Source organism: Vombatus ursinus, unplaced genomic scaffold (genome assembly GCF_900497805.2).
Source record: "Vombatus ursinus unplaced genomic scaffold, bare-nosed wombat genome assembly UNPS02014803.1, whole genome shotgun sequence".
NCBI classification, from domain to species: Eukaryota; Metazoa; Chordata; class Mammalia; order Diprotodontia; family Vombatidae; genus Vombatus; species Vombatus ursinus.
In genome coordinates, this window is record NW_020954581.1 from 9,730,082 (window position 1) to 9,754,638 (window position 24,557).

The 24,557-nt window shown below is 46.6% G+C and overlaps 6 non-coding genes across 6 annotated transcripts; 4 read left to right on the forward strand and 2 right to left on the reverse strand.

Annotated features, from left to right (window-relative positions):
* Window positions 1-1,765: 1,765 nt before the first annotated feature.
* TRNAG-GCC lies at window positions 1,766-1,836 on the reverse strand. Its single transcript has one exon. It is a non-coding gene; the product is annotated as a tRNA-Gly (tRNA).
* Window positions 1,837-5,274: 3,438 nt separating this feature from the next.
* TRNAG-UCC lies at window positions 5,275-5,346 on the forward strand. The gene has a single exon. It is a non-coding gene; the product is annotated as a tRNA-Gly (tRNA).
* A 3,437-nt stretch (window positions 5,347-8,783) lies between these two features.
* On the reverse strand, window positions 8,784-8,854 carry TRNAG-GCC. The gene has a single exon. It is a non-coding gene; the product is annotated as a tRNA-Gly (tRNA).
* A 5,803-nt stretch (window positions 8,855-14,657) lies between these two features.
* Window positions 14,658-14,729, forward strand: TRNAE-UUC. The gene has a single exon. It is a non-coding gene; the product is annotated as a tRNA-Glu (tRNA).
* A 2,736-nt stretch (window positions 14,730-17,465) lies between these two features.
* On the forward strand, window positions 17,466-17,537 carry TRNAG-UCC. Its single transcript has one exon. It is a non-coding gene; the product is annotated as a tRNA-Gly (tRNA).
* A 1,684-nt stretch (window positions 17,538-19,221) lies between these two features.
* TRNAE-UUC lies at window positions 19,222-19,293 on the forward strand. The gene has a single exon. It is a non-coding gene; the product is annotated as a tRNA-Glu (tRNA).
* Window positions 19,294-24,557: the final 5,264 nt, after the last annotated feature.

The window sequence follows — 24,557 nt, forward strand, 5'->3', positions numbered from 1 at the left end:
TAGGCCTCAGGTAGATCAATTTGATAGATTGGATTGGAATGGAGAGAAAATTGAAGCAGGGAGATCAACCAGCTGGTAAACAGAAGAAATGTTAGGCAAGTAGAAATAACTGAACTGGACAAGTGATTGCCTATGTTAGGGAGGGGTAAGGGAAAGGAATTAAGGGAGAGAGAAAATGAAGAGTCTAGGATGGCATGTTACCAGCCTGAGTGCCTCAGAAATTGGTTGTACCCTTCTACAATTAGGGAAAGAGGAAGGTTTTTTTTAATTTTTTTATTAATTTATTTTCATTTATCAACAATCACTTCCATAAGCTTTTGAGTTTTAAATTTTTCTCCCCTTCTCTCTTGCCTCCCTCCCCATGACAGTGGCAATCTGATATAGGCTTTACATATACATTTCTATTAAACATATTTTCACATTAGTGATGTTGTAAGGAAGAATTAGAACCAATAGGAGGAACCGCAAGAAAGGGGAAATAAAACAAAACAAAAGAAAAAAATAGCCAGTAGTATGCTTCGATCTGCATTCAAACTCCAAAGTTCTTTCTTTGGATGTGGATAGCATTTTCCATCACGAGACCTTTGGAAATGTCTTAGATCCTTGCATTGCTGAGAAGGGCTAAGGCTATCAAAGTCAGTCATTGCACAACGTGGCTGTTACTGTGTACAAAGTTCTCCTGGTTCTGCTCACTTCACTCAGCATCACTCCATACAAGTCTTTCCAGGTTTTTCTGAAGTCTGCCTGCTCATCATTTCTTATAACACAATATTATTCCACCACATTAATACACTACAACTTGTTCAGCCACTCCCCGATAGATGGGCATTCTCTCAATTTCCAATTTTTTTGCCACCACAGAAAGAGCTGCTATAAATATTTTTGTACATGAGGGTCCTTTTCCCATTGTAAGGTCTCTTACAGATACAGCCCTAGAAGTGCTATTGCCGGGTCAAAGGGTACGCACATTTTTATAGCCCTTTTGGCATTGTTCCAAGAGAGGAAGGTTTGAGGGGAAAGATAAAGAAATTAGCATTGGACATGGTGAAGTTAAGATGTCTCTAGGACTTCTACTTCGAAAATGTCTAATAGATAGTTGGAGATAAGAGAATGGAAGTCAGCCGAGAGGCTAGCGCTGTTTAAGTAAATCTGAGCGTCATCTGCATAGGAATGGTTATTGAAGTAACGAGAGTTGAAGAGTTCACCAAGGAAATCGTATACAGGTAGACGAGAAAAGATCCGCGAGCCTTGGGGTTTGTGTAGTGGGACAGAACACGGGATTTTGCCAATCCTCCCCCATACAGCTTGGATTTGTAGTTGCACATGCTCTGGCATGAAGAGAGGTAAAAACAGAACTTGGAGGGTTTAGAAGTGGATGCCGCCACGGTTAAGCACGTTAATTTCCCATTCACAAAATGCTTCATTTCCCCTGCCCACTGCCAAGTCCCGAGGGCAGGTGAAAAATTGGAGTAGAATGCATTCCTATCCTCTTCACTGTCCGTCTGGAAAACTCAGGGTGGAGACGGAGATGGAGCTCCAAGGAGGAAGATTAGAGTCTGATCTACGGGCTAGGTAAACTTTTGCCAGAGGAGCATCTTTCCTAGCTATTCAAGAGACAGAGCACCCAGATGTTCTCTCTTCATTCACTCTTCAAGGCAGTAATGTAAGAGGTAGAGAATGATACGAGGTACGGTAAATCTACCCTGGGATGCAAGAATCCCGAGTCCTTTCCTTAGGAGGACTACCGCGCTTTAAAAAGCGCAACTGCATGGGCCGGGAATCGAACCCGGGCCTCCCGCGTGGCAGGCGAGAATTCTACCACTGAACCACCCATGCTCCACGTAGCGTGATGCTTCTTTCTGCCCCAGATCTTGCTGATTTTATGGAGATTGCAAGTAGGTCAGGACCAGTGCTAAAAAATGGCAAAAGCGCTCATCCTAACCTAAAACTTTTGGCTTCCTTGCCCTCCTTTCTCCTAACTTGTTTTCCTCTTTCTCTTCATTTTTCTCCTCCTGCATGCTCCTTCCCTTTTCTCTTCGTCCTCCTCTTTCTTCTTCTCTGACTGCCCTTACATTTCTTCCTCCGGGAAAGGCAGAGGAACGGCCTGAAGGAAGCTAGCTGTGTTGGTGGAGAGGGTCGAAGGAGTTATGACGTCCAAATGTGCATTTCTTTTCCAATCTACCCTCCGACAAAAACCCAACTGCGTCCTCAGACCCTGCCGACTCCTCCACAGATCCCTCACACAAACGCAAGCTTATGTGGTCCCTGTCTATGAGGGCAGGGAGAAAAAGGGTGGTGTCAGGGGCCCAGACAGGTCGCTGTCTCTGCCTCTTGTAGCGCTTAGGTGGCGGAGGACTATGGGACCACAGTGAGAGATGCAAAAGATTGCTCTCAGCAGTGGGACTCGAATCCTCGTCCCCAGGAGAATCTACGATATGCACATACCGCCTTAACCCTCCGGGTCATCCTCATCGTGCTCCAGCGTTGCCCCCTCCCTTTACTCAAATGACCTCTGTGACTACACAACCTCGCGCTTAGATTACTCTGTTCATTTCACTCAGATCTTTACAACAAGACACCACTTTCCAACATGCCCTGCCTTCTCACTCTGGCACTAGCATTGTCTGAGCAAACCCACATGTCCAGAACCATCTTTCCACTCGCGCTGCATGCCTTCCAGCTAGATTCTCGATTCGGACACACACACGCCCTCCTGAGGGTCTCGAATAGAAACATCACAACAAACTCTCACTTGGTCCCATCCCACCCACACCACCACGTCCCTGCACCGCAGCTGCTGTGGCCTTCCCCAACTGCGTCTCCAACCCCACGCAGCTCACTCCTGAGGCCACTCTCTCCTGGGCCTCCATCTTGCCAAAAGCTATATTCTAAGCGCATATTGACAGCCCAGCAAAAACTTATCCGACACTGGGCCTGAGGATGAAACTTCAGACAGGGGATTGACCCTAGGTGCCAGCGGAGGGAACGCCAGGGGAGTGACTCAGTCAGGGAAAGAACTAAAGACCTGCTCTCACATGGCCGCCAGTCTCCTCGAGAAAACAGGATTTTGCCAGGAAATAGGTCCCAAAGCAAGAGGGCCTCTAGGGAGGTGCCGGCCTAAATGAGACCAAGACAAACTGGGGAATGGGTGTGCAAGTGTTGTATTGACTGTGAGGCCTGTAAGGCAAAGCTTAGAACAGGAAGGGCATAGAAGTAGGCCCTTCCATTTCCACCCTGCCATTGAGGGCCAGGGGAAAGCATTTCAAAAAGAGTGGGGGGAGGCTGTCGGGTAAGGGGTTGACATGGAAGAAGGAGCAGATCAGCTTTGCAGCAGAAATTAAAATCATCCTGGAGGGAAGAGTCTGTCTCAAAATGGAGCAGCCGATGTATTCCAAGAGCTGCTCTGCCTTCTAGCTGCACTACCCACCTACCCATTGCCCACCAACCTGTAGGCTCTGCTTCCTCATAGCCTCACTCTCAGCTACATTTCCCCACCAGGTGCCAGTGTCTCCCTCCTCCTTCTTCTGTAACACCCCCCGCCCTATCTTCACTCCTCCTAGTCTGTCAACCCCACCCTCTGCTCTATTCATCATCTCCTCTACACATCTCCTAGATATAGAACAAACGGCCAGCTGCAGAGAAGCTATCCAGAAAGAAAAAGGGATTTAACCTACACTCCTTGAACTAGGTTTCTTTGAAATAAAAAAAAAGTGCTGATGACTCATTTCAATAACATTGGTTTCATTGGTAATTAATTGTATTTCATTTTATGCATTCAGAAACACTATCCTAAGAATGGGGTCCATAAAAATGCTATCCACATCCAAAAAAAGAACTATGCAATTTGAATGCAGATTGAAGCATACTATTTGCTATTTTTTTTCTCTTCTGTTGAGTTTTGTTTCCTCTTTCTGGTGGTTCCTCCTATTGGTTCTAATTTTTACTTATAACACCACTAATCTGAAAATATGTTTAATAAAAATGTATTCAAATCTGGCCTCAGACACATAACACTTAGCTGTGTGACCCTGGGCAAGTCACTTAACCCCCATTGCCCAACCAAAAACAAACAAACAAACAAAAAAGAATGTAAAACAAAACAAAACAAAAGAATGAGATCCATAGCGGGAGACTTTCAGAGAGCTAAGACAAAGGGACACCCACATGCTCATACCCAGTCACATAAACACACACACACACACACACACACACACACACACACACACGAGTGTAGAATTCCTTCTTTTAAAGAGAAATCCAGGAGTTCAGAACCTGCTGCCTCGAGGCTACAGGTGGTCCTCTAGGTCCTCAAGTGCTGCCCTTTGAATCCAAACTTCACAGAAAAAATCCTTTTATTAATCCTTATTATTAATCCTTAACAAAATCTTAATAATTAATAATCCTGAATAATTAAGGCTTCAGAGGCCCAGAGCCCCAGGTGTTTGTATCAGGGCCTGTGCAGTCCAGTGCCTGACTCTGAGGAGCTGACTCCATTGTCCAGTCTCTGACCCCACACCCTCTCGTTTGCAGGTGGCACCCAGCCTACATTCCCGTAATGAATGCTCAGAGAAACACTTGCAGATACAACCCGACAAGAAAGTGGGAGCAAGAGAACTGCATATCAAGGACAAAGGGAAGGCCTAGAAGGCACATGCACAGACGTAGAAGATTGGGTCAGGACATGAGGGAGGCAAGAGTTGTGGGTGGCAAACCAACCCACCGAGCTCACGGGCTAGTCCTGGTATGGTTATGGGCCTACAACAAAAGAGACTCCAGTATACTCTGTCCTTGGGGCGTGTTTTTGGTTCATTTCTATCTCGCCCCCTCTACCCTCCCCCCAAAAAAGCTGGCGGATTTAAGTGGGCATGCCTGCATGATGTGTGCTGAGTTCTCTTTTAGACTGCTGTACCACCCAGCTGGGCTGCTGCCTTGACCCGCTGCCAGACAGAGAAATGCAGAAGAGGATGGTCCAGGCCAGTAACTGGAAGCCGCGAGCAAAAGTGCTGGATTATCTGAGTCGTGAGAGATGTGGTTGAGTGCGGGCATCAATAGGCTGAGTCTTTGGCAAAAACGACAAAAGCCCTGCCCAGGCTGACGACTACGGCAAGGAGAGTGACTGCCAAGGAGCCAAGAGAAGCTCTAGGCTGGCCTCAGCTTAAGGAGCGAGCTAACCCTCGAACGAGTGTAGGTGAGGGCGAGCCCTTTGTGCTGGAAGATCAGCTGGGGAGCAGCCTGGATCTCCCAGAGCTCTGGCAGGAGTCATGCAGGGTGTCTGCGTTGGTGGTATAGTGGTGAGCATAGCTGCCTTCCAAGCAGTTGACCCGGGTTCGATTCCCGGCCAACGCAACTTTATGCACCACTCTTTTCTCTTGCCACACCGCCCTCTGCCGTTCTTGATTCCTTCGTTCCTTGGAGGCCCCAGGGCGTGTTCCCCAGCCTAGCATGAGAGCGTCGCTCTCATCCTTTGTCCTCTCTCATCCTCACCTTTCCCATTGTCAGGCTGGATCCTGCGGCTAGAGCCCAAGACTCCACCTCAACTCACTTCATTTCATTTGAGCTGAAACCGAGTGCCTACTCTTTGCAAGGTATCAAGTTAGGTGTCAGTATCTTTGGAAGACAAACAGGAAAGAGGGGCCTTCCAGCTCAAGGGAATTTCAAAAACCAGAAGAGGTAAAATCAATAGGAAGAGACTGCTGGTAAATTATCTGAAAGGGGAAGAGATCAGCGAGATGAGGCAGCGAGGTACTGTCTTAGGCCACTGAACTTAGAGACAGAAAACCCTGGTTTGCTATCTTTCCTCAGGCACTTAATAGCTGAGGTAATCCTAAGCAAAGTAATAACTTGAGTCTTTTTCCTTATTTCCAGAGTGATGGGGTAAGCTGAGGGGAGTGGGAATCATTGCAGTCTAAGAATGCTTTCAACTCTAGATTTAAGATTGGAGCAAACAAGTGGCATCTGAGCTGAGCTGTGAAAGCACCTTAGGATTCTTCCCATCTGAGAAAAGGGGGAGTGCAGACACTGGAAAACTCAAGTGGGAATCACTTATGCTATTCCTGGGAAGGCCGGGATTGAAAGTGACCCATGAGGAACAATTAGCAAACCAGTATGACAGCAGTGGAGAACATGGGAAAGGGAAGGATTGGGGTGGGTGGTGAGAGAAGATGTGTAGGGGTATTGGGAAGGGAGGTAGTTCTCCCCATAAGAAGAGGGTACAAGGCATAATGATGGTGGCAGGGTGTACTAAACCTGGGCTGGGATTTGGCAAGGAGTGACTGTTTAGGACAAGAGGAGATAGGAAAATGGAGGGGGGAGGATTTCAGGGTAGTTGATGACATATTTTGAACTATTCAACCTTAGGGTCAAGACAAGGAAGGGCAAAGATGTGGAAATAAGGATGAAAGAGGGAGGGTGTTAGAAGAGGAGGGGTGGAGTAGAAAGAGATCCTAGAGGTAGAAATATGGCTGAAGAAATGTTTTAAGGGGATCTGAGAGTTTTCATGGTCACATACACTCTTTATTTTCTGGTGATAAATTGGAGGGGCTATCAGAAAGATGGTTCAGCCCTATTTGCTTAGGAGAACCCAACAAAAACTTGGGAGATAGGGGATTACAATGTCTGCTCCACATTAGGCATATCCCTTAAACTTCTCAAGATATTATAGGCATGTATAAGGGAAAAGCTACCAAATGTGTGATAGTATCCCAGTTTGTAAACAGTGCTTTTCTTTTCTGATTGTGGAAATGCAGCTGGGAAGAGTCAATCAAGAGTCAATATATATATATATACACACACTTATATACATATACACAATATATGCACACATACACATATATACATGTGGAATAAATTGGGTGGTAGTCTCAGAGGGAATCTTCACTCCTTAAATTAAGGGATGAGGAAGGCTTTTCATAAACATGGGATTTTAACTGAGACTTACAGGAAACTGTGAGGCAGAGAGTTCCAGGTGTGGAAAACTCCCTCACTGGGTTGAGAGTAAGGAAGTAAGAAAGATGAATGTGTGGAAGGGAGTGAGCTGTAAGAAGGGGCTAGGTTATGAAGGACTTTAAAAGCAGAGGATTGTCATAGGCAACCACTAGAGTTTACTGAACGAAAAGAGCTGAGATATTGTCAAATCTTAGCTTTAGGTAGATCAACTGAAAAGCTTAGAAGAGGCTGAATTGGGGTGGAGAGAGAATTGAAGCAGGGAAACCAATTAGCAGGCAAATAGGAAAAGTGTTAGGGAGATAGAAATGACTGCAGTGGACAATTGATTGATGGGAAGGGTGGAAAAAACTGGGAGTGAGAGTGAAGAGTCTAGGATATCACCTAGGTTACCAGGCTGGGTGCCTGGTAACCTACAGTTAGGAAAAGGGGAGGATTTGAGGGGAAGGATCATGAAATCAATTTTGGATGTGATGAGATTAAGATTCTTCTACTTCAAGATCTAATAGGGACAGGATAGGGGGTTTTGCCTAAGCTCCTCACTCTGCCCCATGAAGAGCTCATATTTATAGTTGCACGTGGTCTAGGACAGAGAACAATAAGACACAACTTGGAGGGTCTGGAGGTGGATACTCTCACGGTTGAGCACATCCAGGAGAGCAACACTCCTCTTCGAATGTTCAAGTCTCCCTCCTTCCAGGGCTCACGGCAGAACCAAGCTCTCTGAGTCATTCCTGTCATACTGGTGGAGTTGATAACTGACTAGGAAAGAAAACAAACAAGAAGCCAGAGCAGAACCAAAGGCAGAAGAAAAGGTTGTGCAAAGGCATAGAGGTATACACAGATGCCCTGAAGAGAGAGGAAAGGATGGAGCAAAGAGGTGACCCGATGAATAAAATGTGAAAGGATGAGGGACAGCAAGCTGTGGAATTCGGAAAGGTTTGGTTGGGCAAAGATGACAGGGGAGTATAGGGGTTTGGGTTCTGAATTTTTATTGTTCTTGTTTAGGTGCTTTGTTTAGGCAAAACCAGCGGGTGGTTGCATTTAGGGGGATGGGGCAGAGTGTGGGAGGGAGCCGGTGGGGTAGGTTGGGCCCGTTGGGAGTGGAAATAGAATGGCCAGGGTGAGAGTTCCGAGGGAGATGCCAAACGTGGACCCAATGGATTCCTAGAGAAAATTGAACAGGATACAAGAGGTTTATGGAGGTGAGTATTGGGCTGATTAAAGAAAGTGGAAAACTCTTGTAATTCCCTGGTGGTCTAGTGGTTAGGATTCCTGGCCCAGGTTGGATTTCCGGTGAGGGGAGCATCGTTTTTCGGAGCTTCCTTTCTTCTCGGCTCTGCTGCCTACAAATGGTTCCTGCCTCCTGCTCCCGTCTTGTATTGCTTCATTTCCTCCAGCGCAGCCACCAGGTCTCAAGAACAGAGAGAAAACTGGAACAGAGTGGCACCCATCCCAGGCATCCATTCTGCTCAACTTCTCTGTCAGTTTGGAAAACTCGGACTTCAGGTGTGGGGAGGCAGCCGCATCTCCGGGGAGGAAGGTAGACAAGATTAATTTTTGCCAGAGGACTTGGCATTTAGGTGCTTTGGAAGCCAGTGGGTCTATCTTGAACTGGGACCACTTTCTCTGATATCCTAGAATCCAAGGGCCAAGAATTTCTCTGGCCTCTTAAGGATGGTATCATAAGCTGGAGAGCCAAGGGTGGATGGTAGTTTGAAGAAGTGATACGGTGCTTTATCCTGGGAATGCAAGAATCCAGCGCGCTTAGCAGTCCAAAATATGCCTACCTGGGAGGTAGCAAGTAGTCCTCAGGAGGGCTTTTGGGAAGGGTGAAGTAATGCATGAGCTGGGAATCGAACACGGGCCTCCCGCGTGGCAGGCAAGAATTCTACCACTGAACCACCCATGCATGCCCCAGAAAAATCTGAGGCTCTGCTTCTGATATCGATAAACATTCTTTTCGTGGCCTAGGCCCCGCGCCCAAAATTGGAAATAGCATGTGTTGACTCTAATCTAGAAATGTTACAGTTCTCCTTGACATTCTCTCCTAACCTTTCCTCTTCTTCCTCTTCGTCTTTCTACACCTACATACTCCTCCTTTTCCTCGTCCTTCTTCCCCTACTGCTCCTACACCTCCTCCCCCGAGAAAGTCGAGTAAATGGCCCGAAGATAAATATCTGAAGCTCTATTGGTAGGGAGAATCGAAGCAGGAGTGAAGTCTGTGCATTTCTATTTCAGTTTACTTTCCGGCAAAAAAATTAAAATAAAAGTAAATACAATTTGGTCCTCAGATGTAAGACCTCTCATTCACTTCTTATCACGTCGTGTGGCTCCGCCAATGAAGGACAGTGGATTGTGGAGAATGAGGATGTATTCCTGGAGTTGAGAGTCTGAAAAGATCTCTCCCTACCAAAACACCCCTGCTGCTAGGAGTAGGATTCGAACCCACGCCTTCAGGGGAGACTGCGACCTGAACGCAGAGCCTTAGACCGCTCAGCCATCCTGACTTCGCCCTGATACTTGTCCTGCCTCTACTTTTCCACCCTCGGCCTCAACAAAACCAGGTGTTCATTTAACCCAGTTCATTTCACCCAAATACTTCCAACACGACACTGCCCTCCCCATACCCTCTTCTTCTCACCCCGGCATCAGCAGTGTCCAAGTAAGTCCACATGACCAGAACCACTCTTCCATACACTGTGCGCCTTCTCACCCGCCTTTCCAGGGCACCGCCTCTCCCACACCTCACTGAGGGGCCCAAAGATCCACACCACAGCAAACCACCTTCACCTAGTCAGACCCCTTCCGCACCCCCTGCTTCCCTCAACGTCTGCCGATACCTTTTTATGGCATAAATTACCAGAAAACATGAAATGTAAAAAACAAGGTATGATAATATCAATATGGAGAAAGTGATTAGAAATGGGCTGGGGATTGGGGCTTCGAGAAGGGGAGGGAGAAGGGGAGATGAGGCAATACCGTGACTTTCTATATAGGTTGCTGAACTTAAGAGTCCAGTAGCACTGGGTTCCAATCCTTCCTCAGACGCTTACTAGATGTAATAATTCTGGGCAAGGCACTTAACATGTCTGAGTCTCACTTTCCCTATTTCCAAAGTGAGGGGATGAGGGAGGATGACGATCTTTGGCTTCTAAGGATGTATCCTGTTCAAAAACTAAGTGGCCTTTTGTAGGAAGCAGGGCTCACTTGAGCTGAGCTTTGAAGGCATTAATGGGGATCTTTCCCATCTGAGTCCGGGAGAGAGTTAGATCCAAAAACCCTCGATCTTAGGTGGGAGTCACTTATGCTATGCCCGAGAGGCTCAGGTATGAATGTGGCCCACGGGGAGGGGCGGGGGGGCGTAAACAAGCCAGTTTGACAACGGAGAGTTCGGGAATGGGAGGGATAGAAAATCGAACCAGGAAGGGAGATAGGAGTAGTACTGGGAAGGAATTTCAATGCCAGCCTAAGGAGTCAGTATTTTATCTTAGCATCAATATGGAGCTCCTGAAGATCACTGAGTGATGTTTGGTATATTTTTTGCTCTGTGTGTGTGTGTGTGTGTGTGAGAGAGAGAGAGAGAGAGAGAGAGAGGGAGAGAGAGAGAGAGAGAGAGAGAGAGAGAGAGAGAGAGAGAGAGAGAGAGAGAGGCAATATAATTCCTCATGTGTCGAAGTTTGTATTTCAGGAACATTCATGAAGCAGTTATGAATAAATACAAAAAATTGGAGAAGAAAGTAAAGTCAGCCAGAGGGACCAAGTATGAGACTATTGCCATAGTCTAGACAAAATATTAGGAGACCTTGAACATGAGTCTTGGCAGGGGTTCCTCCATCCGTAGAATGGGACAGATATAGTGGAGGTGGGGTAGGTAAGAGCTGATAAATGGGTGGTCCCAAAGGAATTGAGAAAAGGGGAAAAGTCAAGGATGACTCAAAGAATGTGAATCTGGATGATTTGAGGGTAAATGGTTCCATGGACAGAAATGGGGATGCTTAGAGGAGGGTTGAGCCCCAGAGGAAGTGGAATGAACTCAGTTTTGGACATTTACCCTTAAGATGCCAAAGGGAAGTCCAGACAGAGATTTTGTGCAATAGGTGGTTAAAAAACAAAACAAAACAGACTGGCATTTAGAAGAGATTAAGTCTAGACTGCTAGATTTAGGAATCATCTGTAATCTGCATTAAAATAATCATGAGACCCATGAGATATGTTGAAATCACCAAAGAAAGAGGGCCAACCCTAGAGCCTGGGTGGCAGGCATGCCCACACTTAGGGGACAAGCTGGAGGAAGAATTTGTCCTGGCAAAGCCTACCATAGATGCTGTAAGTAATGTGGTGGGTACATCTACAGGGAACAAGGGACAGATCTAGAGAGCCACAGACAGATAAGAAAGACACAGAGACAGAATGAGAAAGCAGGAGAGGTAGGGATAACAAAACAGAGAGAGACAGAGAGAAAGGGACAGATTCTGACAGAGACAGATTACAGGGTCCCAGAGAGCAATGGAGGAGAACCAGTCTGGATGGTTTGTGGCACAGAGAGATCTCCATTTCAGGGAGAATGAGGCAAACACCTTTAATTGATTGAGTACTCAGTTAAGAAGTCCTTAGTGGTTCCAGAAAGGGCAGTTACTGTGTAGGTAAGGGATCTGAAACCAGATTACAATGGAATTCCAAAGTGAATGGGAGATCAGGAAATAGAGGAAACTAGCCTAGATCATGCTGGCAAAGAATCTGGCTGTGAAAGGGAGAAGAGGTACAATCCAATGGATTAATGAAATGGCAGGGTCAAGGGAAGTTTTCTTGACAATGAGGGAAACCTGTCAGTGTATGGTCAAGAGTTAAATGAGGAAGAAGTTGTTTGTGGACAGATTGAAGATGAAAGGCAAGGATGGAGAGGAAAAGCTCCCAGAGGAGACAGCAGGAGATGGGATCAAAAATGAAAGAGGTAGAGTGAGCTTTGGGAGGAAGGCCCACTTCATCCACCAGAGAATGAAGCAAAGTAAGACAGAATGGGAGAAGGCAGGAAGAGGAAGCTTTTTAGGTATGGAGTGAGGGAGTAGAAGGAGCTGGCTGATGGGATGATCTCCATAAAGTCTGATTGAGGTCCTCTGTAGGGGAGAGGATGTTACAGGGGGTGCAGGAAGTCTGAGGAGAGAAGATCTGGCACAATAGAAGTAGAACTTGCCATAGAGAAACAATCTTGAAGGAATGAAAGCATGATGAGGCTGCAATAGGGGACCAAATGACTTATGCAATATCATAAATTTGTTGTGCAACCAGATTGAGACTTGAAGAGGGACAGAAAAGGAAGGTACTTAGAGGTGGGGGGAGGTCCTGATTGTGATCTTCATAGAAATGGAGTTTAGAAGGTAATGGTGGTGCTAGGAAGGAGTCAACAAAGGGAGACTCTCTAAGACAAAAGGTGGGGAAATGGTGGGGAAGGATTTAATGGCAGTTGATGGCATTCTTTTGAACTGTACAATCTTAATGTCAAGACTTGGAAGTCACAGAGAAAATATGAGAATGGGGATGGAAGGGAGAGGGTATGGAAAGAGGGGATGTGGGTGCAGAGAGAGCATATAACAATGAAGAAGAATTTTAGTGAATCTGGAAGTTTTCACAGTCTTCTAGAAGGTTCTTCCTCCTCTTCCTTTTCTGATGAACAGTTGAAGGAGCAATCATAATGATGGTTCAGCTTCATTTGCTTAAGAGAAACCCACAAAAATTTGGGAGATGGAGGATTCCAATGTTTGTTCCACTTCAAAAATACCACTGAATTTTTCCAATTTATCAAGGACATGTACAGGCAACAAACTATTCTTTGTGAATTGTGAACCACAAACAAAAAATATTGTTTGTAAAGTGTGAAAGATGTTCCATTCAAGAAACAGTACTTTCCTTTTCCTTTTCTGAAAATAGAATGGTGGAAGTAGCAGTTATGAGGAGTCAGTCCTAGTGCTAGTTAGAAACTACCATTTCTCAATGGCCTACTATGTGCCAGGCACTGTGTTAAATAAACATTCCAGAAACAAAGACAGGGAAAACATGAGTCCCTGATGTCAAGAATCCAACAGTCTATAGGTGAGATTGGAGAACAGGTATGTGCAAAGAAGTTATAAACAGGATAAACAGAGGGAATTCTCAGAGGAGAAAGACTAAGATTAATGAGGTCTGAGGAAGATTTCTTGCAGAAGATGGGACATTAGCTGAGATTTAAAGGAAGCCAGGGAAAGTAGGAGACAGAGAGTTCCAGGCATGAGAGATACCTAGTGAAAAGGATGAGAATCTGGAGATAGAATATCTATCCTTAGAGGAACAGCAAGGGGACCAGTGTCCCTGCATCACAGGGTATGTGGAGGGAAGTGACAATACTGAAATGGGAAGAAGGGGCCTAGTTTTGAAGAGCTTTAAAAACAGGAGGACTGTATATGGGATATTTGAGGCAATAGGAAACCACTGGAGTTTGTTGAATGAAAACAAAACAAAACAAAACAAACAAACAAACAAAAAGATCCGGTCAGACTTAGGCTTTAGGTAAATCAATCTGACAACAGAGAGAAGGTTGGAATAGAGTGGAGAGAGGCTCAAGGCAGGGAGACCAACCAGCAGGTATATAAGAGAAATGTTAGGAGGATAGAAATGATTGCAGTTGACAATTGATTGACTATGGGAAAGGTGGAAAAAAATGGGAATGAGAGTGAAGAGACTAGGATGACACCACCTAGAGTACCAACCTGGGCACCTAGGAAATCGGTGGTACCCTCTACAGTTAGGGAAAGGGGAGAGCTTGATGGGAAAGATAATGAAGTCAGTTTTGGACATGGTAAGTTTAAGATTTCTATGGGACTCCTGCTTTGAGGATGTCATGTAGGCAGTTGGAGATGAAAGATTGAAGGTCAGGAGAGAGGTTAGTACTATTTAAGTAAATCTGAGAGTCACCCATAGGGATGATAAGTGAAGGAAGAGGGCCTCCAGTCTTGGGGGTTTGTACAGCAGAACAGGATGGGAAACTTTGCATATGCCCCTTACCTTGCCCCTCACCCCAAAGGATTTTGTAATTGCACATGCTCCAGTACGAAAAACTTCGGCAGGACTCAGAGGATTTGGAGGTGTATTCTCTCATGATTGAGCACATTCAGGAGAGCAAAACTCCTCTCTGAATGTGCAAGCCTTCCTCTTTCTAGGGTTCAGGGCCGGACCTAGTTATTTCTGAGTAATTCCTGCCGTACTGGTGGAGCTGATGCTGACTAGGAAAGAAAAGAAACAGGAAGCCAGAGCGGAGCCAAACAGATTGTTCCTAAGGTAGAGGAAGAGGCTGTCTGTGCAAAGGCTTCAAGGTATCCAAAGATGCTCTGAAGAGAGAGGCATGAAGCAAAGAGGCGATCCAATGAATGAAATATGTAAGGGCGGCAGGCAGCAAGGTGTGAAATTAGGAAGCTGGGAAAGATGGTAGGGGTTGTAGAAGTGTGGGCTCCAAATTCTCATTGTGTAGAGAGGTGTCTTGTTCAGGCGAGGCGAGCTCGTGGAATTTAAAGGAATGGGTCATAGTATGAGAGAGGGGCAGTGACGTAGATAGGCGTCAGTTAGAGGTGAATGGGGAGAGACCAGACGTAAGTCCAATGGAGTCCCAGAGGTGACTAAGAAAGGAAGCGATGTAGAATGCCAATGCTGGGCTGAGTGAGTAAGAGAGCTTCCTACACCTGTGCTCCCTGGTGGTCTAGTGGTTAGGATTCGGCGCTTTCACCGCCGCAGCCCGGGTTCGATTCCCGGTCAGGGAAAGTTTTTGTCCAGTTGCTCTCAGCTGAAACCGGTGGCCACCAACAGCAAGGGTACTTACCCGTTCTTCCCCTGCCTCCAACTACAAATGGTTCCCGTTCCTTGTTCCTTTACTGTCTCGTCACAATTCACCTGACCTTACCGCCGAGTCCCAGGGACAGAAAAGAAATAGGAAATAGTCTTACTCGGTTCCTTCTGGAAAACTTGTGAGGGGGAGGGGCAGTGCCGAGGAAGAAGGTTGCAAGCAGAGCAGGGTTTTCCAGAGCAGTGACCCTTGGGTCCCCTGGAAACTTATGGGCCTCATTTGTACTGAGACGGCTTTTTGTCGATCTCCAAGAGCCTGAGAGCTCCAGTCTCCTATGGCCTTCTCAAGATACTGAGGGTTGGCTGGGTAAGGTTGGCCATACAAGGTGGATGTGATGGGACACACCACCTAGGGTACCAACCTGGGCACCTAGGAAATCGGTGGTACCCTCTACAGTTAGGGAAAGGGGAGAGCTTGATGGGAAAGATAATGAAGTCAGTTCTTGACAGGACAAGCTAGCTGCTCCTGCCTGGGGATGCCACCGTCTGGCTAGGAATTGTCTGTCCAAAAGGTGCCAAAGGATAGCCTGAATACTCAGGAGTGAACTTATGCAAAAAAGCTCGTTTCTTTGAAGCAGGAATTGAACCAAGGAGCTAATGCATGGCATGAGAGAATTTTGTCACTGAATTACTCATGTGAGGAGCAGCACTAGTTTCCGCTCCACCTCTGATCTCCATGAACATATGGAAAGTTCTGGTGGGACAGGGCCCAGTACCCAAATTTGATACAACGCTCACCTACTCTTACCTAGAAATTTTACCATTCTCTTTCATTCCTTTGTTTTGAACACCACCACTCACCACAAACCTTTTCTTTTCCACCTCCCCACTCCTACCCCAATAGCAATGTATGGCTGTGAGAGCTGAACTATAAGGAAAGCTGAGCACTGCAGAATCAATGCTTTTGAATTGTGGTCCTGGAGAAGACTTTAGAGAGTCTGTTGGATAGAAAAGAGATCAAACAGTCAATACTTAAAGAAGTTAATTCAGATTATTTACTGGAAGGTCAAATACTGAAGCTGAAGCTTAATATTTTGGTCACATAATGAGAAGACAGGACCTGATGGAAAAGACACTGACGTTGGGAAAGACTGATGGTAAAAGGAAGAGGGGCCGACAGAGAATGAGATGGATTAGTAGTGTCATGGAAACAACAACAAATAGTAGAGCATGACTGAACAACAACAAAAATGCCCAGGTTTGGTCATTACACACTTAACTTGCTTCAGTTTCATGGTGTATTGTGGAGGTTGTCTGGGAAGAATTCACAGACTCAGACCATCTCCAACCAACCCAAGCAAAGGCATTTATTGAGAATTATGCTCTCCAACAAGCTGAGGTCCAAGAAGGAACCAACAACTTGTCAGGGGAAGGTGGAGATTTTTGTAGGGCAAAAGATGCAATTACATAACAGAATATTTGAATATTTAAAATATAGAAGGAGTTTGTTAAGAGATTAGGTAATAGGAGAGGGGTCCCAGACTTGTGCCATTACCCACAATACATGCAGAAAAACCAAAGGGGGATGTATGTATGATGATATTATAGCAAGCCTCTGTACATTAGAAGTTCACCTAAAGGACAGCTTTTACTATTACTGCACAGGTGCCTGTTTAGGGAGAGTCCCTTCTATTGTTTTGGGGTCCACATCCTGCTTGGGCATCCCAGTGGTGCTGCTTTGTGATTGTCTGGTCTTGTCTTTCTGATTGCAGTCCTGTCTGAGATTAGACAGATGTGGTTGCGGTTGAATGCATGGATATGCTTGTTTCTGTGAGAAATATGAGGATTGGGTCTGTGGGCAGTGGCTAGCTAGAGGCAGTGGTTAAGATTCCATCAATCATCCAAGCTGTGGGACATAAACAACCCCAAACCAGACTGACAGGGAAGAGCAAAACATGTGCTTAGAACTACTTGAATCTACAAGTGTAAATGACATGCAACCTTCCTCCTTAAAATAATGGTCAGTATCCCCACCTATCATGCAGGAGACTGGGGTTTCATTCCCCCACTCAGAGGCTTGCTTACATTTTTGTCCTTTCTGCTACACCAATAACTCACCTCAGGGTGGCCAAAGTCTCTCCAAATGCAAAAAAAAAAAAAAAAAAAAAAAAAGCCTTTGTGGCATTAGGCTGCCAAGTGCTGCCTATAGTATTTTCCCAGGGGCTCGCCAACAGCAAGCTTCTTCAAAGCTTCTTACTGTCTCACCCTTGATCTTTAACACTCGGGGTCCTTCTCCAAAATCAGGTACCCAAAGACTTCTCTATCTCATATTCATTGTAGCCTGGGCCGATAGGTCCCCTTCTAGCACAATCAATCCCTAGCTTCCGACCCAAAAGGGAGCCAGGGCTCTGTGTGTGACCTCCCAGGGGCCCCTGGGCCACTCACGGCTGTCCTGATCCATCCAGGAAAGGCCCCGGGCTGCCAACGCCCAGTGCTCCAGGCCCTGGTTCCAACTCAAATGCCATGTGGGTCTGAAGGCTGTGGGCAAAGGAAAGCGGCTATCAAGGAGCCGCTTTCTGGGCTGGCCTTGGTTAGTATGTGGAGGGAACCAGCTAGCGAGTGAGAGAACTGGGCAGGACCTTAGCTGGTGGATCTACAGGGGAATTGTTGGGGCTTTCACTAGGGCCTGGTAGAGGCATCAACGTAGCGGGATTGCGTTGGTGGTATAGTGGTGAGCATAGCTGCCTTCCAAGCAGTTGACCCGGGTTCGATTCCCGGCCAACGCAATTTCTTATACTGCCTTCTTCTCTTGCCACACTCCTGACCCCTACACACAGGTATAAAGGTTCTCCTGCCCTCTCCCTCTGCCACGCTCGCACTTCTTTGGGGCCCTCTGGGCATGTTTCCCAATCTGAATGTACGAGTGAGCTTCTATCTCCTCTAATATCCCCTGAATCTTTCTTGTTGTCGAGTTGTATGCTGCATCTCCAGCCCAAAATTACAACTCATTTCACTTCACTTCAATTGAACGACAATGGAGTGCCTAATTTGTACAAAGTATGGTCTTTTTCCAGTCATGTCCGACTCTTTGTCACCCCATTCGGGATTTCTTAGCAAAGATACTGGAGTGGTTTGCTATTTCCTTCTCCAACCTATAGCCTTTGAGGGTTGCATCTTTGGTAGACAAACAGGAAAGAGGCTTTGCCTACACCTCATAAGAGCTATTATTCTGGAAGGGATCAAGGACCTGGATCTCACCCACAAGGACATTCCTTTCAAATATGGTGATTAGGCTTGCCCATAATCTGACATTCCTGGCCATCTCCTCTCTGTACCCAAGCCCAACCAGCAGGCTAATTTATCAGTCTAGGTTTGAGGTGATGAAGACTTGCACTGGGGTCGTGGCTATGTCACTGAAAGAAGGGGGCATGTAGGAGAAATGTTAGGAAGGAGAAACGACAGTAAACTCAACAACTATTGACTATTTGAGGGTGGAGGGAATTGGTGTAGGGTGAACTGAAAAGATTAGGATGACACCTAAATTGCCAGTCTGGGAGCCTAGGATGTTGGTGGTACTCTATCCAATCAGGGAAAGAGGAGAGGGTAAGGGGGAAAGATCACAAGATCAGTTTGGCCATGGTGAGTTTAAGATGTCTATGGAACTTCTACATTGAAGATGTCTAATAGGCAGGTGGAGATGAAAGGCCAGAGGTCAGGAGAGATGTTAGATGCTGTATAAGGAAATCTAGGAGTCATCTCCATAGGGATGGTACTTGAAGGAAGGGAGCCCCCATTCCTGAGGGTTTGTAAAATGGGACAGGACAGCGGGCTTTGCCTAAGCTCCTTAATTTCCCCCTCAACTATTCTATCCCTACCACACATACACCCCCACCCCAAAGAGTTTAGATTTGTAGTTGCACAGCTCCAGAAGGAAGACAGATAAGACAAATTGGAGGATTTGGAGAGGAATTCTCTCACTGTTGAGCACATCCAGGAGAATGAGACTCACTCCTTCTTGGGCTCAGGACCAACCAAGCCCTTTCTGAGTTGCCCCTGGCATACTGATGGAGCTGATACTGATTAGAAAGCATGCCACAGGAGCAAAGGAGCAGGTGAAGAGACACTATGAATAAAAGGAGGAAGGGTGGCAGGTAGCAAGGTGTGGAATGAGGAGACATCCAGGAAAGACAGAATATGTAGAAATTTGGGACTCGAATTTTTATTGGGTAGGTTTTATGTTCATGTGAGGCAGGAGGTGGTGGCCTTTAAAGGAATTACTAGAGTGTAAGAGAGAAGCAGATGTATGAGTCAGCGTGGTTGGTAGTAACAGCGGAACCACAAGTGAAATTGGTCCGGGGAGAGGCTAGAAGTGGGTCAAATGGGTCACCAGAAGAGACTGAGGTAGATGTGAGATTGATGCAGAAAGCCAGTGTTGTGCTGAGTGAGAAAGAGAAATAAGGTACCAAGTGTTCCCTGGTAGTCTAGTGGTTAGGATTCGGTGCTTTCACCACCGCAGCCCGGCTTCGATTCCCGGTCAGGGAATACCTTTTTTACACCATCCTCCAACAGGTGATCTTTCCTGCAGTGCTGCTTACCCCTTCAACAGGTGACCTTTCATGCTCTGCTGCTTACCCCCAGCTGCAAATGCTCACTGCTCCCTTGCTCAATTGATTCATTTCCCCTGGCCATCTCGGCTAGTGCTGAGTGAGAAAGGAAAACAGAGTAAAGAAGGGCCAATCTCAAGCATCTCTTCAGTCCATCCAAATTGTCTAACCTGCGGCCTCAAACACATAACACTCACTAGCTGTGTGCCTCCGGACATGTCACTTAACCCCAACTGCCCACACCAAAAAAAAAAAAAAGAAAGAAAAGAAAGAAAGAAATCTAGCCCATAAACTCCAAGATATTTTGCTAGGTTTCAGTGATCAAATTGTCTAACCTGGTGAACTGGTGCAAGGAAAGTGGGGTCGATGGCAGGGGCAGGGGTTCAGCATGGAAGGTGAGGCAGAACAGAATGATAAACAACTTTTTCTAGAAGCCTGGTACCTTAGGTGCCAAGGAAAGAGGGCTTTTCTAGGTGTCCATAGGCATGGGCTTCTTTGGCCTCTACAAAGTAAGTAGTGGGGTGTGAGGGTAGCAAGGATTAGTAGTAGAAGCTGGGGATGATGGTTGTGACCAGGAAAGGTGCTCCTTCCTGGAGATACAAGCATCCTTTTGGCATCTGTCCAAAGATGGGTAGCAGCAGCAGGATGCCTCTGGATAGAATGTATACTAACATTTCAAGATGTGCATGAGCCAGAACCCGGGCCTCCCACATGGCAGGCGAGAATTCTGACACTGAACCACTCATGCAGAACATACTACGCTTTCTCTGTAATGTCTCTGATCTTCATGGACACACAGGTTGGCCATATCCTACAACCAAAATTTGATACAATATGTTAACCCTAACCTACCACTTATATTTCTTGACTTTCTGCCTTCCTCCCTCCTAAACCCTTCTTCCTTTTCATCTGTCTCTTCCTATGTACTTCTCCATTCTACTTTCTTCCTCCTCCCATCTTCCTTCTCTTCTTCCTCCTCCTTTTCTCCATTCTCTTCTTCTTTCTCCTCCCTCCCCCATGCTTCCTCTTCCTCCTGGTTCTCCTACTACTGCTACACCATCTCTTCCAGGAAAGTCCTATGATTGCCTTGAAAGTTATCTGAAGTTATATTGTTGGGAAGTTTCAACAGGTCTGTTCTCCTTGTCTGCATTACTCTTCTAATGTACTTACCCTCTAGCAAAAGTTTGGTCCTTAGATGGACCACGGTCCCCCACATGCCCTTCATCCAAACACACGTAAGCGGAGGCTCGGCCTATGAAGACTTCTTCAAGTAGCGCTGAGGAAGGGCGAGGTGGTGGGACAAGAGTGGGAGGCAAAAGAATAGTGTAAGGAGTGGAATTTAAAACCAACCTCCAGTGGAGACTGCATCCTGAAAGCTGTGCTTTGATCTCTTGGTCATCCTGACTCAGCATCAAAATACCCCCTTCCTCCATGCTGGCGATAACAGATGCAAAACAACCACAGGCCCAGACCTCCTGATTCATCTCATCCAGCTCCTTCCACACACCCTAATCTCTCACTCTGGCACCAGCATTGTCTAAGAAAGTCCACATGTCCAGAACCATCCCCTCCAGCCTCTCTGTGCCAACACATACACCTTCCCACCAGCCCAAAGACCTGCACCACAACAAAACATCCTCACCTGACCTGACCCCTCTTTTGCCTCCTGTTCACAGAATCGCTGCTGCCCTGACCTTCTCCAACTGCCTCCCAGACACCTGTGCCCCTGTCTCTTCCTGGAACACATGCAGCTCAACCCCAAGACCATTCTTCTAGGGTCATGCTTTTTATGCCACATCCAGTCTCCTGGGGAAAACCTGACTTCACCTGATACACATTTCCAAATCAAGAGAGCCTCTGTGGAGGTTCTGGCCTAGGTATGACCAGGACACCTTGGGGAATTGTTGTACAAGCATCACATCCACTGTGAGGCAAAGCTTAGATTTGGAGGAGTCTAAAAGGTCTGAGAGGATTTCCACCTGTGGATCAAGTGCTGGGGGAGACCATTCCAAAAAGAGTGGTGGGCTGTCGGGTAAGGATAGGGGTGGCAGTGTAAGTGAAAATTGTCCAGGAGGGAAGGTCTGGCTCAAAGGAGCCACCAATGAGGTCCCTGAGCAATCAAGTTGCTCTCCCTTCTTGACCCTCCACCGACCTGCCCATCGCCCACCAATCTCCAGGTGCAGCAACATCACAGCGCCATTCTTTTTCAGACATATCTCCCCACCCGACACCTCTGTTCCCTTCCTCCTGCAGTATCCCCTCCTCTTCCCTCCCCCATTTCACCTCTCCCAGAGGTCCCTCTTGATCAAGATTAACTGCCAGTCTCATAGGGGGTATCATGAAATGAAGAGGGTTTTGCCCTAGTATCATTGGATGTTGTTAAATTTTTTAATGTATATTGATAGCTCTATTTCAATACAGTTGGTTTCACTGGAAATTTATTGGATTTCATTTCATGCACTCAAAAATGTTGTCCTGAGAAGTTCATAGACTGCTGGAGACTTTCAGAGGGGTCTCACACACACACACACACACACACACACACACACAGAGTAATGCACATGCTAAGTTGAAGAATTTCTTCTTTTGGAAATCAGTCTCTTTATTTCCAGGAAAAAAGATGGAAGTCCTGGAGAACAAGGAACAGAAAGTAGATGGCTTCGGAGGTGATTCGAGGAGCAGACTGAGAGAGTGAGAGTGGTTTGAGTCAGGCAGACAGTGGAGGTAAGGAAGAAGAAAGGAGCTTTTGTGTTTTGTCAAGAGTCCAAAGTCATGGGTCCCAAGAACCTCCGAGGCAGAGACTGTCAACCAAGTAGAAAGTGTGTGTGTGTGTGTGTGTGTGTGTGTGTGTGTGTGTGTGTGTGTGTGTGTGTGTGTTTAGAGCCAGGATTACAGATCAGGGACCACAATGTAGTACTTTCCTCATTAGTATAGTGGTCAGTATCCCCTCCTGTCATGCGGGAGGTTGGAGTATTTTCTTTTGCACACGTTACCCAACCTTGCTCTCCTCCTTCTCCTTGCTGCCACTTCAACCCCAGGCAGCCAAAGTCTCTTCAAGACCAGAAGGTGCCAAACCTTAAAATGAGGAAGGCATAGAAACGTGGCAATGGGGATGGAAGAGAGGTAACCTAGAGGTCGAGAGGAAGATTATGCCTCTCTTGTCCTGCTCCCTTACTGTTCGTTTCCCATGAACAGGTCGCCAGGTTAGGGGGTGGGAGGGGGTCAAAAGAAAACCAGGGTATTACCTCCCATCCCAAGGATTCATTCTGTCTGTCTAGAAAACTCGGGGGTTGAGGACTGGGAGAAGATTGGAGGTAGAGCAGAATGGTAGAAATCGACTTTTGCCAGAAGTCTTAGCCTTTACGTGCTCTGGAAGCCTGATCCTATCTTGTACAGACAGAGCTTTCCCAACTATCCAAGAGTGTAAGAGTCCAGGTCTTCTTTGGCCTCCTAAAATAAGGTAAGGCTGGGTGGCAAGGTCAGGCAGGGCCTTTTTTTGTGCTTAGGGTGGGAATGATGGTTGAAGGTGCTCCTTCCTGGGGATGTAAGCCTTTTTCACGGAGCTGTCCAAAACGCGAGCTGGGCAGCGAGAAACCTCGGGAAAGGACTTGAGCAAACTAACTAACTAACTTAATTAGTTAATTAATAAATGGATGGATGGATGGATGGATCTATGAATGAATGAATAAATAAAAAGGGTGGGGGGGTGGGATAAAAGTGCATGAATGAGCCAAGAAACCAACCTGGTTCCATCACTGAAATGCCCATGCAAAGAATAACTTAGCTATCTGCTCAGTCTCAGAACTAGTTGAACATCCAATAATTTCTAGTGGGCCAGAACCCATGCTCCCAATATGACACAACACGTGCTCAACTTAACCAAGAACCTTTTTTTTTTGCCCTGCTCCTTAGCCTCTTCGACTTCCTAACCTTTTCTCCTCTTCTTCTTCCTCTTCCAATTTCTACCTACTCCTCCACCTCTTTTTTCCTCCTGTCACCTCCTACCCCTCTCCTATTGAACCTACACCTTCTCGGAGAAAGTCGGGTGAATGCCCTAAAGGTTCGTTGGTGGGAAAGGTCAAAAAAGGCCCGAAGTCCAAGTGTGCATTTTCTTCCAATCTAACCTCTTGGAAAAATCCACCTTGGTACTCAGATGGGGCCGGCTCCTTCACACACCCGAACTCAACTCTGGACTAGACCTGTGAAGGCTATTGGGTTGGGGAGAAGGGGCTTGTGTCTGTGGAATCCTCAGTCTGGGCACTTTCAACCAAACCTCTTCCTCCCCACCTTCATACCCCTCTTCCACTTCCTCATATTTCTTCTTTTCCTCCTCCTCTGATCCTTCATTTAACTCCTCCACACACATTAGCTCTTTATCGGGAAAAACGGCTAGCCTCCTAAAGGGTTTTACCCTAGTGTCTCTGAATTGGTTAAAATTTATAAGGCAAATTGATAGTTCTATCTCAATAAGATTGATTCCTTTGGTAATTTATTGGACCAGAGTCTGGTGGGGAAGAGGGAAGTGTGTGCTCAGAGTGACTTGAGCATATAACTGTAAAAGAAATGTGGATCCAGGCCTGTCATGCAGGAGGCTGGGGTTCGATTTGCAGACTGGGAAGTGTCCTTGCATTTCGAAAAAACCCACCCACCCGGCTCTTTCACTCATCTCACCGCTTCATCTTAGGGGGACCAAAGTCCCTCCAAACTCAAAAGAAACCTTTGTGGGGTTGGATACTGCAAAGAGTCACCTTTGGCATCTTCTGGGTTCAAACGCAAGCCTCTTGGAAGTTTCCTGTGTCTCACCCTGGCCCGTCTAGTCTGAAATACCCAAGGGCAATCTCTATTACTTAGTTGTTGTAGCCCAGGCCTATGACTCTCAATCTTGCCCCATTAATGTCTCGCCTTCGACCCAAAAAGAAGCACCTGCAAGAGTCAGGGCTCTTGCCTGACCTCCCCAGGGGAAGCCTCCTCACAGCAGTACTGCTCCAGAAGGAAAAAAATGTGGCGCTGCCAACATCCAGCTTCCCAGCTCATGGCTCCGAGGAGCTCCGACGCAAATGTCCAATTTACAAGCGCACGCGCTCTGCCCTGCACGTTGCGCCTACCCTACTCCTCAGACACTCAGTCCAGTTGCTCACGCAAACACGAGTGGACACAACATAACCAGATCCGGGCGCAACAGAACTCCGTAGCAGGAGTGAG